Source organism: Cebus imitator, unplaced genomic scaffold, assembly GCF_001604975.1.
Source record: "Cebus imitator isolate Cc_AM_T3 unplaced genomic scaffold, Cebus_imitator-1.0 Scaffold97, whole genome shotgun sequence".
NCBI lineage: Eukaryota > Metazoa > Chordata > Mammalia > Primates > Cebidae > Cebus > Cebus imitator.
The window spans coordinates 3,889,711-3,904,132 of record NW_016107412.1 but is presented as its reverse complement, the minus strand read 5'-3'; the positions used below and the strand labels follow the sequence as shown (position 1 = coordinate 3,904,132).

Below are 14,422 nucleotides of genomic sequence, written 5' to 3'. Positions count from 1 at the left end.
TTTTAAATAAAAACAGGATGAACTAACAGCTGACATCCATCAGAGAAGCTGCTCTTTTGCCTGGCATTGAGGTCACAAGCACAAGGCCATGTAGAGACAGAACCTAAGAAATTATTGTAAAAAGCAATAAGATGACAACAGAAAGGACAAATAGAAATTATTAAATGTTTTTAGACTTTGGGTTAAAAGAGATGTTTTAAAACCTTATCAAATCTGACCCACTTTCTTTTTGATTCAACATAAATGTACCCAATTCTATGAATAGTTGCAACAGAAAATTTTGGTTCACAGCAGCCGAGGCAGTAATCTCCAACCTGAATAGAAGTCTTAACTTCTAAACAATTTATACTTCTTAAAATTATATAAATTCTACATTTATTACTTTAAAAATATTTGTTGCAAAAATAAATGTTTATTCTGGATTCTTAAATTAAAAATTTACAGGGATTTGGGTACTTTTTCAAGGTAAATTTCCCTTTTGATATCTTCCAAGTGTTTGAAGAGCAAAGGAGCCATTACTGTTTTCAGGGCCTCCCAAGAAATGCAATTAGTGTTTATGAGTCTTATCTTCATTAATTAATATTTTAAACTAAACATTTTAACCACAATATAGTTAATGTTAATAGTTTTATTTTTCTGATATAAAATATAAGAGAATATTATGACCATTCTCTGTATTCAGCCAAAGCTAAATTCAACAGCAATTAGATAGGCTGAAGAGAAAAGACAAATGATAGTGTATTTATTTAAAAATGAAACACAATTTTAAAAGGAAAAACAAAGAAAGAAGTATGTTCCCTTGTGGGACTTCTTTGTTTTCATGGTGAGCACTTCTGTAAGTAATATGTCTTTCCTGTGTTCACACTGGATGCAAATGGGTTATAAAACATTTACATACTAGGATGAGTAGATTTTGAGCCTGGGAGGGTTTAGTCATGTGCAACATATTTACAAGTTTATGAGAATTAGAAAAGTCATGGGAAAATAAAATAAAGAAATTAACTGAAAAGAATGACAAGGATTTAGCCAACTAGAAGGTGTAATTATAGTGTATTTTCCTTCAGATTACAAGCTCTCTGCATAAGCGTCCAGTAATCCTTTGAGTCTAGGATGCCTTAACTGATAATCTAGAATAGGATCAGGCAGAACCAATGAGGTAGGATGTAAATATTAGTAACAAACAATCTCAACATCTTGTTTTACACATTCATTTATTATTCTCCTCCAATAAGCTTTTATCCACGGTTGCTATAACAAACTATTAAACTGACTGTTTTTTTTTTTTTTTTTTTGCCACTGCCTAATAACAAACAGCAAAGTGCCTCAAGTGACCTTTTAGAAAGAAGGAGATGTAGCTGGGAAGAACCTAAGTAACCCCTATACTGGCCAACAATGTGTTGAATAACCAGGAATTAATTAGCTGACAATCACTCATCCTCTTGTTATTTTTTGTTAATCATTAAAGTGAATTTGCATGTAAATACTGGGGGCAAATAATAATTCCTTCTTACCCTTTTGCTACCAAATACTGGTTATATTTATAATTATCCTGCCAAGAGCAAACTGTGTGATAGATCTTTAAATATTGCAAATGAATGAGGTGGGGAGAAAAAAAAATAAACATAAATCTCCCATTCATTTTTCTAAAGTAGTTTAATAAATTCTTCTAGAAAGCAAGAAAGACTAAAGTTGGAAGGTCATCTTTAAGTTTCTGTGAAAATCATATTTGCCTCTGTAAACAAATTAGCAAAACACACTTCATTTTTATGGGATCCTTTCCAATATCCCATATTTTTTAAAAGTGGCATTGCTTTCCCTTAACTACAGAAAAAAGCCAAGAAGCCTCTGTCTAGTCTTCAGGGTCTCCTAGGGTATGACCTCAGTGACATTCAGAATACTGTGAGTAGGATTTATGTATGACAACTGAGGCTGCATTATGAAGATGTTGTGTACCCTGACTTACTCTCTGAGGTTGTTTGCTTTTTGGGAAGTCAGTTACCCTATCATGAAGACACTTAGACAATTTGTGGAAAAGTTCACATGGGGAGGAAGTGGGCCCTCCTTCTAACAACTGGCACCAGCTTGCCAACTCTGTGAGTGGGCATTTTGAATTGCAGCTTCAGTTCTAGTGAGGCTTCATATGACTAAGGAGATGACATCTTTTTTTCTTTAATTTGACCTTTAAGTTCAGGGGTACATGTGCAGGTTTGTTATATATGTAAACTTGTGTCATGGGGGTCTGTCATACAGATTATTTTGTCACCCAGATATTAAGTATAATACCCATTAGTTATTTTTCCTGATCCTCTCCCCTCCACTCTTCACCCTCCAATGCCCCAGTGTGTATTGTTCCCCTCTACGTGTCCATGTATTTTCATCATTTAGCTCCCACTTATAAGTGGGAATATGCAGTATTTGGCTTTCCGTTTCTGTGTTAGTTTGCTAAGGATAATGGCCTCCAGCTCCACCCATGTTCCTGCAGAGGACATGATCTCATTCTTTTTATGACTGTATAGTATTCCATGGGATATATGTACCACATTTTCTTTATCCAGCATACCAGTGATGGACATTTAGGTTGATTCCATGTCCTTGCTACTGTGAATAGTGCTTCGATGAACATATGTGTACATATGTCTTTATAATTATTTACATTCTCTTGGGTGTTTAACCAGTAGTGGGATTGCTGGATTGAACGGTGTTTCTGTTTTTAGATGTTTGAGGAATCCCCACACTGCTTTCCACAATGAGTGAACTAATTTACACTCCCACCAACAATGAATAAGCATTCCTTTTTCTCCACAACCACACTAGCATCTGTTATTTTTTGACTTTTTAAAAACAGCCATTCTGACTGGTATGAGATAGTGTCTCATTGTGGTTATGATGCATTTCTCTAATGATCAGTGACGTTGAGCTTTTTTTTCATATGATTGTTGGCCACATGTACGGAGATGTCATCTTGATGGGCTAAGACAGAACTGCTCAGCTAAACTACTCCCAACTCCTGCCTCACAGAAACCATAACATAATAAATGTTTATTGTTGTTTTAAGGTAATACGTCTTGAGATATTTTGTTATGCAGACTTAGATCAATAGTATATAACCTGTATTAAAATTTAATATAGAAAATGATCTGAATAAATGTCAGGATGAATTTTATTTTAAAAACTAAGTCAGCACATCTTTTTAAAAATTTGTTTTTTTTTTTAACTACTTAATATGAAAGTTAAGAATATTTGCACATCCCATATATCATGGTACTAAATTTTTTTATATGAAACCTAAAAATAAAAACTTTATTAATATTATTTTTAAAAGAAAACAAGAATATGAGCTAGGTGTTAAGTTGTATTAATTTTTAAGTAATCCAAGTATTCATATTAATATTCACTTTCAGTGAAAAAATTAAATCAATAAATGAGGAGCTAAAACATCAGATATTTTTTACTTGTTTCACATACACAAGCAAGATAATGATAAGCTGATATAAAGCAAGACCTTTTAAAAATCAACTATGTGTACTAGAGGCTTAATATTTCCAAATATTGTAACAAATGCAAAATAAGACAGTTTCTTAATTCAGGATGCTTTTAGTCTCATTTGATAGTAAAAATCTAGTAAACGCTTAAAAACTAAGGGAGATTTTTGGGCTATTGGATTAAGTGCTTTCAGAAAACTGAAGAAATAAAACTGAAGCAGAGGTGGTTAGGTGTTGATGAAAAAGGTTTGCGTAGATGGGTAAATGTCATTGATTTATGTTGGGCTTTGGAGTCTGCTAAGGGTGGAGATGAGTGTATTAGGTCACCAGCTGCTCCTCCTTCTCCCAGAGTCAGGGGAATTGGGTGAGTGGGTAAGAAGGCCTTGCCCTCCAGTAAACACTCCTTGATGTTCCCTTAGAGTCATCCCCTTGAAGACTTCCATACCTTTGATGACACCAGCAGGGGTGACCGCTTTTAAGCATCAAAATAGTTCACCCATGGGAGCAGCATGGTGTTCCTCATGTGAAACATTAGCCTGCTTCCACCCCTCTCCTGCTGTTTGGTGCTGCCCAAGTATATTCTGAGAAGAATGGGAGTCCAGAGGGGGTTGGTTTTTAGACTTCCAATAATGCATGTGAACCAAAAAGCCAATCTGTAATTGATCCCTAAACTCCAAGCCTACTATAATGACATGAATTTCTGCCCAGATTCATGGTGTTTTGTATTTCACAGTCTCATTTTCTTATAAATATTTCTCAATACAATTCTTGACCATTGGAAACACTAACCAGGAGTGAGAATACGGATTTTCTAGGTAGGTATGTAGATGAATGTATAAAGAGATGGATGGGTGAGAATCAGATAGCGGTTTAGCACAGGCTTTAGAGTCAGTCTGCCTGCATATAAAAGCTAGCACAACTCCTTATGAAGCATGTGACATTGGAAAGTTAGTAAATTGTCTGTGTCTCAGTTTTCTCCAGAAGGATGTACTCATTTCTTGTAACAATTAAATGACAATAAGTATAAAAGACTTAGAATAATGCCTACCACGTATTATATAGTCATTAAATAAAACAGCTATTTGTGTTTAGTGGTGCTGTTGATAGGAAAACATATTGCCTTGTTATAATACTTGATATTATCCCAAGTTTGCCTTATCTTTATGTCATCGCAGGTGTATAAAAACTCTTACCTGTCCTACAGGCTAACCTAGTTTGTTATTCTTTTGAAACATTTGACTTTTACTGGTAACCACATTGACTTATCGCTGGTTTGACCTACACTAACATTTCACTGTGTACCAGCTTGTATCCCCTTTCTCTTACTTAAGGGCATCATCCTAGAAATTTTCTCTTTTATGTGAATCTTTTTCCTCGCTCAAATCTTTAAAAGCCAACCAAACAAACAAACAAAAACACTTTATCCCCATATCCCTACTTTGACTGCTAATCCAGTTCTTTGTTCCCATTTGAGAACATTTCTTGCAATACATAAAAATACATAGCATTTTTAATTCCTCACCTCCCATCCTTTCCCAAGGCTCTTATTCATATTGCTCTACTAAGGTCACTATTGACCTCCAATTTCTGAAATTCAGGTTTTGATTATCATGTCTTATTTGACCTATCTGTAATTTTTGACACAGTTGACCACTCCTCCTCCTTGAGACATTTTCTTCAGTTGGCTTCTAGAATCTCATATGCTCCTAGTTTTCTTTCTTTTCCATTAGCTGTCCCATCTCTGCTACTTTGGTTGGTTGGTCCTGAGCCTTCCAGTATTTCCATGTTGGCATGCTTCACAACTCAATCCTTGATCTCTTCTCTTCTCTATGTACCCTTTCGTCCTTGGTGATCTTCAGGTAGCCTCACAGCTTTTAATATGCTCTACATTGCTGACAACTTCCAGATTTACATTTCCAGCCTGGATTTATCTTTTCAACTTCAGACATGTATCAACCTACTTGAAAAATACACTTGGGCAAATCATTACACATCACCCTAAAATATCAAAACTGAACTACTTTTTCTTTAAGGCTGTTTCTCTTAGAATTTTCCCTATTTTACTAAAAAGAAATCCATCTTACCCATTCATGAGGCTTTAAATTTCAGAATCATCCTTCTCTGTTTTCTTTCACCCAAATCTTATCTTGGTCCAACAACAAATCACATTAATTCTACCTTAAAAATGTATCCAAAATCAGCCTCAGTCTAGGCCACATATCTTGCCTGGATTATTGCAATGACTTCTGACTTGTCTCCGTATTTCTGCCTTTGCCTTCCTATTGCCCATTTTCAACCTTGCAGCTATTTTAAAATATAAATTAGAGGACAAAACCAACTGCTCAGAGCCCTCCAAAGCCTCCTTTTTCAGAATAAAAAGGCAAATCTTTACAATGGTCTACAAGGCCCCAGACAATTTGCACCCCTTCCTCCACCTCCCATCTTGTTGCTTCCTCCGCTCTTCTGCCTTCACACTGTCCAGCCACTACCACTGTCTTGCTAATTGTAACACATAACAGACAGACTTCTGCTCCAGAGAAACTGCAGTTTCTGTTTTCTCTACCCAGAATACTCCATCCTGAGTTCCCACAGGGCTCACTCCTCCATCTCCTTCTCAGTTGGACCTTCTCTAACATCCCAAAGTAAAACTGCAGCCCTCTGGCTTCTGTTCCCATACTCTCTAGTACCTTTTTCTTTTTTTACTTCTATATTATTGTTTTTTTATTTTTCTATAAGTAATTGAGGTACCAGTGGTATTTGATTACATGAGAAAGTTCTTTAGTGGTGATTTGTGAGATTTTGGTGCGTCCATCATCTGAGCAGTATACACTCCACCATATTTATAGTCTTCAGTCCCTTGCCCCCCTCCCACTCTTCCCCTCAAGTCCCCAAAGTCCATTGCATCATTCTTCTGCCTTTGTGTCCTAATAGTTTAGCTCCCACATATCAGTGAGAACATACAATGTTTGGTTTTCCATTCCTGAGTTACTTCACTCAGAATAATAGTCTCCAGTCTCATCCAGGTTACTACAAATGCTGTTAATTCATGCTTTTTTATGGCTGCATAGTATTCCATTATACATATATGTATATATATATATATATATATATATATATGCCATAGTTTCTTTATCCATTCATTGATTGATGGGCATTTGGGTTGGTTCCACGATTTTGCAATTTTGAATTGTGCTGCTATAAACATTTGGGTGTAACTTTTTCAAATAATGACTTCTTTTCCTCTGGGTAGATACCCAGTAGTGGGATTGCTGGATCATATGGTAGTTCTACTTTTAGTTCTTTAAGGAATCTCCACACTGTTTTCCATAGTGGCTGTACTAGTTTACATTCCTACCAATGGTGTAGAAGTATTCCCTGTTCACCACATCCACACCAACATCTACTGTTTTATTATTATTATTTTTTTATTATGGCCATTCTTGCAGGAGTAAGGTGGTATTGCATTGTGGTTTTGATTTGCATTTCCCTCATATTTAGTGATGTTGAGCATGTTTTCATATGTTTGTTGCCCATTTGTATACCTTCTTTTGAGTAATATGTATTCATGTCCTTAGCTCACTTTTTGATGGGATGGTTTGTTTTTCTTTTCCTTACTGGTTGAGTTTGTTGTTGATTCTGGATATTAATCCTTTGCCAGATGTATAAATTTTGAAGATTTTTCTCCCACTCTGTGAGTTGTCTGTTTATTCTTCTGACTGTTCCTTTTGCTGTGCAAAAGCTCTTTAGTTTAATTAGGTCCCAGCTATTTATATTTGGTTTTATTGCATTTGCTTTTGTGTTCTTGGTCATGAAATCCTTGCCTAAGCCAGTGTTTACGAGGGTTTTTCCAATGTTGTCTTCTAGAATTTTAATAGTGTCAGGTCTTAGGTCTAAGTCCTTAATCCATCTTGAGTTGATTTTTTTATGAAGTGAGAGATGAGGATCTAGTTTCATTCTCCTATATGTGGACAGCCAATTATCCCAGCACCATTTGTTGAAAAGGGTGTTCTTTCCCTACTTTATCTTGTTGTTGTTTGCTTTGTTGAAGATCAGTTGAGTGTAAGTATTTGGGTTTATTTCTGGTTCTCTATTCTGTTCCATTAGTCTATTTTCCTTTTTTCGTGCCAGTTCCACACTGTTTTGGTGACTGTGGCCTTATAATATAGTTTAAAATCAGGCCTAGTACCCCTTTCTTGCCCAGTTCTTCTCCATAGCACTTACTGCATTTAACATGCTGTATTTATTTTGTTTATTTTTTTCCTTCACCAGCATGTAAGCCATGAGGTTGATTTTTTTTTTTTTTTGGTCTGTTTTGTCGACTGTTTCATCCTCAGCCAGTATCTATAACAGTGCCTGACATAAGCGTATTTTTATTGGTAATTTGCTAAAAGTAGTTTGTGATATCAAAAAACTGTCTGATTCTGCTGAAAACAGACAGTTTGAATACTGTTTTGATTATAATACTGAAATCACTTAAAATGCCCAAAATAATTTCAAGGGTTTATATTTTACCTTGTCTTAGTTCAAGTTATTTACCACAGTCTATCAGTGCCTATTAGCATAACTGACTTGCATGATTTACCAGTCTCAAGAGAGTTAATTAGATTGGTAAACACTAAAAAGATTACAGAATTTCCCTAGAATCATAGTTTGTCCCTCACAGCAGGATTATTCTGTTATTAAGCTGAGGATAATTGCTGTCACCCTCAGCCACTTGTTTTTTATTATAAAACACGCAGAGCAAAGGTGATGTTTTACCAACATTGAAAGTATACTTTGTTGTCTTAGTCAACTAAAATCTTATTTCCATGCTGAAAAATAATGACTGAAAAATGTGTGTCATAACCAGTCACAGAATAGGTCAAACCTGCCCCCACCATCCTCAGGGTTGTGAGACATTTGCAGAGATGGCTGAACTCCTGATCATAAGATTGACAGTGAATACCATTTTCATTTCACAGAGACTCCAGAGCAGGAAAAATCTTTACATTCCTTCAGACTATTAGTTATCTTTTATATATCACAAAGGAACAGGTCAAAATCTGTGGAGAAAAAAATATTAAAAACTTTTATGAATAGGGTCAACACATCAGTCATAATCACCAAAGGAACCTAAGATTTATTCTTGAATTCCGTTGAAAATGTGCAGATGCTATTAAATGTCAGTAGATTCCTTTCAATATTACAATGAAATAGGCAAACAGAAAATCCTAAATTGCAAGAGATCTCATATTCTGTAAAAGACACGTGTTAATTAGTGGAGTAAAAATATAATTGGAGAGTTTTAACATCTGGTCCTTGAAGCAGTTCAACAGGATTAAGGTGTTGTTTTTATGTATTTTAGTTAATGAATTATCATAATTAAAGCAGGAAAGTATATGAAAGCAGCATAAAGGTAGAAGCTATATCCAAACTCCCATCACATTGTTTTTAAGGTTTTTAGTCTCTGGAAAAATGAAGGAATTTTGCTTACCTAATAGTGGCACCATCTAAGATTATTTTTTTCTTGAGTTGATGCATTTCATAATGTCCTATTTTATTACAGAGAATAAAATACAGTTGACCCTCTGTATCCTTGGGTTCCACATCAGTGGATTCAACCAACCACAAATCAAAAATATTACAAAAAATTGCATTTGTGCTGAACATTCACATACTTTTTTTCTTGCTCATTATTCCCCAAACAACACAGTGTAACAGCTATTTACATTGTAAATAAAGAATTTACATTGTATTAGTTATTATAAGAAATCTAGAGATGATTTAAAGTATATGGCAGGATATGCTCAGGTTATATGCAGATACTACACCATTTTACATCAGGGACTTGAGCATCTGTGGATTTTGGTATCCACAGGAGATCCTGGAACTAATCCCTCATATATACGGAGGGATGACTATATGTTCCATTTGGAAATGAGAACCCACTACATTTAGTAAAATATAAAGACATGAATAATAGAAACGTCTTCTATAAGCAGCACAAAAACTATAGCATAGCATTACAATGAAAGGTTAACAACAAAAACACAGAAGTTTACATTTTCTGCTTCTGGGTAAAGTAGCACTGCACATGTGCCCAGTTATATTATTATTGTTTTTCTATGAGTAATGAGTGAGAAATCGTTTTGTAAGCAATGAAATCATTTCAATGTTACTTCTTTTGTTTATGTATTATGCTTTAAGTTCTAGGGTACATGTGTAGAATGTGCAGGTTTGTTACGTAGGTATACATGTGCCATGGTGGTTTGCTGCATCCATTACCTTACCATCTACATTAGGTATTTCTCCTAATGCTATCCCTTCCTAATCCTCCCAACCCCTGCTATCCCTCCCCTATCCCCCCACTCCCTGACAGGCCCCAATGTGTGATGTTCCCCTCCCTGTGTCCACGTGTACTTATTGTTCAATACCCACTTATGAGTGAGAATATGCAGTGTTTAGTTTTCTGTTCTTGTGTCAGTTTGCTGAGAACAATGGTTTCCACCTTCATCGATGTCCATGCAAAGGACATGAATTCATCCTTTTTATGGCTGCATAGTATTCCATGGCATATATGTGCCACATTTTCTTAACTTTGTGTTTCTAATTTCAGATCTCCTTCCCTTTCCAGAGAAAGTTAGTGATGCCATAGCGTTAATGTCTGTTTTACTGCAAAACTCGAATGTTAATTTTCTGTTAGAAAATCTAAAACAGGTGATATATAATTTCTCATGATTTGGAATTTTTAAAAGGCAAGTAAATTTGAAGTTCAAGTGTGGGTAGGAGAAGGGGAAGTCAGAAGATGGGTGACATTTTCTTGAATAAAAAGAAAATCTTTCACTGTAATGCAATTGTATGTGCAGGTATTGCTGTCAACTGCATCACTGCCGTAATCAATAGCCTCATTTTCATTAACTTTGTTTAAAAACCAAAAATATTCTGATTTGTATTTTTAATAGATAGTAAAAAAGAAAAATGAAATGAAGAGGTAGCAGCTAATCCAGGGATTTAAGTCACTGCATTGCTGATCTCAGAAGGAATCTGGTCTGGAAGGAGGAGATCTATACTAGAGGAGAGGGGGTTCTTGCTCTTAAACTCTTAGAGAAAATCTTTTCCCTGCATCCCTGCTAGGTAAACTGATGAAATTTAGCCTGAGAATAAGAGGCCTATATTATAAGTTCTTCACAGTGATTCTTAATGCTCTTCTGTGTGTTTCTTGTTTCATTTGTACCTAAGCAAACATCTGTTCCCCTTTACCAAATGAAATTATGTGAAAGGATATGGCACAATGCTGGCATGAGTCGCTGCTCGGTTTTAGTGGAGCACATGGACCTGTAATAATAATAGCAATAGTATTATACACACAGTGTGAATGCTTTTTCTGACATGTCTTAGCTTGCTCTTGTGTGCCCATGTCTAGAGTACTGAAGATGCAAGTCAGAGTCTGTGCAACACAGACCAGGCTCTTCAGGTCAGCATCACTGGGTGGAAATGGGTGGTTGATAACATTTGCTGGAATAGATAGCAATGAAACAATGGAATAGATAGCAATAAGTGAATTCCAGTGGCTTATCATGTCAATTTCATCTCAGAAACATTAGCCTTTTTATGAATTTTTATTACACTGACATAGCATCTCCCCAAGTGATATTAATTGCATGTTAACAGCATAGCTAATAAACTCTTATGACATGATGAAATGTTGCAAATATGCTTTGATGGAGCCTAAAAAATTAGATCTTCCATATACTATTTTTTCCGTTGTCATTTGTCATTAAAAGTGGTAAAGAAGGAGTTTGCTCTTTTCTATTTATTTTATTTTCAAAATTTACCTCTGAGAATGTCCCCTAATAAACATTACTCAAAGGGGTAAAGACATTATAAAAGGCCTTTTTATCAAAAGAGTATTTATAATGATTTGCCAAAGGTAAGAAAATAGAAAATCTGAGATTTAGCTTTCCCCTTCTGAAAGGTACGCTTACAAATTTCTGGTCAGCATGAGATATCCATAGCTTTCACCTGCATGTTACTAAAGAAACCATCATGGTGGCTTTAAGGAAGTGAGTCATATTTAGTAAGCCCCAGGAAAATGGAAGAGGGGTCTAGCTATAGGATGGGGTCTCTGAGTGGCTTCTTGGCAACTGATTTTGGCATCAATTCATCCAAGAGAGGATATCTTAGACCTTTTGTGAATGCCTCTCAAGAATCTGTTTCAGGCATGTCTAGCCTTTGGATTGTAGTGCTTCTTGCCTGATTCTTTATCTATTGCCTGACTGTGGCTAAGAGCATGGTAATGTACTGTCAGTCTCCAACAAGCTCAGGGAACAGTTGAAGGTAAGGATCTTGTGCTGAAGCAGCATGAGAACTTTATGCTTTTCTTTAGTCCATGTGACGGCTTATAAATTCCATATTTCCTGAGAGTACAGTAGAATTGTGAAAAGTATATTAAATTTAAATTTCAAAAAGGGAGATTTCACCTACCCTTCTTTTAATTGAGGGTCTAGAATAGACTGTAGAAATTCCACGTTTCATTCATTACATATTCCATCATTTTTAGTTTGATTCATTTATTCGCTAGTACCTGATTATATGTAAGATGGTTCAGAAATTAAATGCGAAAAAAGCATAAATTGCAATATACAGCAAAGTACAAAGAGTTAACAAAGTTTACCAGGACCAACATAAAACCACCAATTAAAATATTTAGGATAAAGAAACTGAATATTAGGGAAAGGGACAAACCCCAACGTTATGACATGTTTGGATATTCATATTTGCCTACATTAACATTATATAGTAATACCTCATTTATCTCTAGTTTGCTTGCCAAGCAACTCTCGTGCCTAGATCCCAGCCAAGGGGTGAGGGAAGTGGAAACTTAGATCAGCCAAAAATTCATGGACAGAAAATCAGGCAATTAGTATTAACAAAACAGTACATGGCACTAGCAAAAACTCCAAGAAAAGTAATGATCATCTTTTGTTATTGTTGTTAATGATTGCTTACATGGTTTCACATGCATTGTCTCTTTTAATAATATTTATGATAATCAAATGAAGTTAGTTTGTTGATCATACCCATTAAACTGTTGAAGAAAACTGAGGTAGATGAATTAAGTAGCATGTTTAGGTGGCTAGTGAGTAACGGAATTGGGATTTGTCCAAAGCAGACTGGCTCCAGAGGTTGTGCTTCAGTTGTTGTATATTACTGCCTTCTTTATGCACCCTCATGCCAGGTACTCGTCACTTGCATGGATATAGTATAGGGAAAATTCTCACAAAATTGGCTATCTGCTTTATAGCTTAAAGAAAACAAGTATATTTTGGTGAGCTATGGGAGATAAGACAAGTTCCTTGACTCTATCAAAAAATAATATTTAAAGCCTGATCAACTAATAATGTATATTATAGAAGTTTTATTGGAGTCATCTTAAATAAAGGCAATACCACAGTGATTGTTCATTCAAATATTGACCAGGCATCATTCTCTGAATGTTCTGCGACATAGATTATTCCTTAATTGGTCGGAAGAAAACAACTATCCTAGAAATACTGATTATCAATTTTTTTTAATGGGGCAAGAGAAATCCATGTGGTCTTTAGAAGGAAAAAGCTTCAGTAATTTGAATTATGTGCATCTTCATGAAGCATCCCATTTTTGATGGTATTAGGGAATTAGGTGTTACTATTAAAAGCATATTTATATTTTGGGTGGGCATAGTAGCTCACACTTACAATCTCAGTACTTTGAAAGGCTAAGGCAGGAAGATCACTTGAGCCCAGGAGTTCGAAATTAACCTAGGCAACATGAGGAAACCTGGCCTCTACAAAAAATTCAAAAAATTTTAGCCAGGCATGGTGGAGTGTACCTGTGTTCCCAGTTACTCAGGAGGCTGAGGCGGGAGAATTGCTTGAGCCCAGGAGATCAAGGCCACAGTGAGTCATGATTGCACCACCATACTTCAGCCTGGGCAATAGGGCTGGGTCTTATCTCAAAATAAGGAAAGAAGGAAGGGAAAGGGAAAGGGGAAGGGGATAGGGCAGAGAGGAGAGGGGAGGGGAGGGAAGGGAGAAAGGAGAGGAGAGAAGAGGAGAAGAGAGGAGAGGAGGGAAGAGAAGAGAAGAGAAGGAAATAAATATTTACATTTTATCAATATGTTTAAAAGATTCTGGATCTAGAAACTGTCCCACTTAGCTTATTTTCCCTAATACTTAGGGCTTAAATTAAGAGTCTTTTGCTAATTAGCAAACTTTTGATTCACTGTTATGCTAGGTAACAAATTTCATTCCTTATATTATCCAAGAAAGGTCTTATCTCTGAACAAATACTCTAAACTGTTGTATTTAAGAATAGATAGATAGCAATACAACACCACATTCTGTATGCAAATGTATTTTCTAAACCCACGTGATAATGTATGTGAGCAGCCTGAAACCTAAAATTGCAGTGATTCCTATTGCTGCTCATTTTTGTTTACATCTTTGTTTCCTAATCAGCAAGTAACACTCTAGAAATTAAAAATAACATTTATGAACTATTTCAAGTTCTCTCTCTTACTGGAAAACATAGATTTGAGCCTTTCCTAACTTCATGCATAGGAAGGAACAAAATTTAGGGGGATAAAGATTAACAGTGCAAGCCAAATAACTCAATTGTATGAGGGTCATTTTGTTTTCTTTGTTGATGCTTTGATTCTTCAGACTTTAGCAAGAAAACCTGTAAGAATGTAGTTTCTACACTTTGGAAGGCCAAGACCAGCAGATCACCTGAGGTCAGTGTTCAAGACCAGCCTGGCCAACATGGTGAAAGCCCATCTCTACTAAAAATACAAAAATTAGCCAGGCATGGTGATGGGTGCCTGTAGTCCCAGCTACCTGGGAGGCTGAGGCAGGAGAATTGCTCAAAGTCAAGATTGCACCATTGTACTCCTGCCTGGGCAACAGAGCAAGACTCTATCT

The 14,422-nt window shown here is 35.8% G+C and overlaps 1 protein-coding gene across 5 annotated transcripts in view; it reads left to right on the top strand.

The window, feature by feature from the left end:
- Positions 1–14,422, top strand: part of PRKG1 (protein kinase cGMP-dependent 1) — a 1,344,779-nt gene that overhangs the window by 1,264,957 nt on the left and 65,400 nt on the right. The window contains exon 1 of one of the 5 annotated variants that reach the window (XM_017536382.2): positions 10,896–10,900. The exons of the other annotated variants lie outside the window; for them this stretch is intronic. The gene's annotated coding sequence lies outside the window, so the exon portion shown is untranslated. Of the gene's footprint in view, positions 1–10,895; positions 10,901–14,422 lie in introns of those variants that run through there. 5 annotated transcript variants of the gene reach the window in all.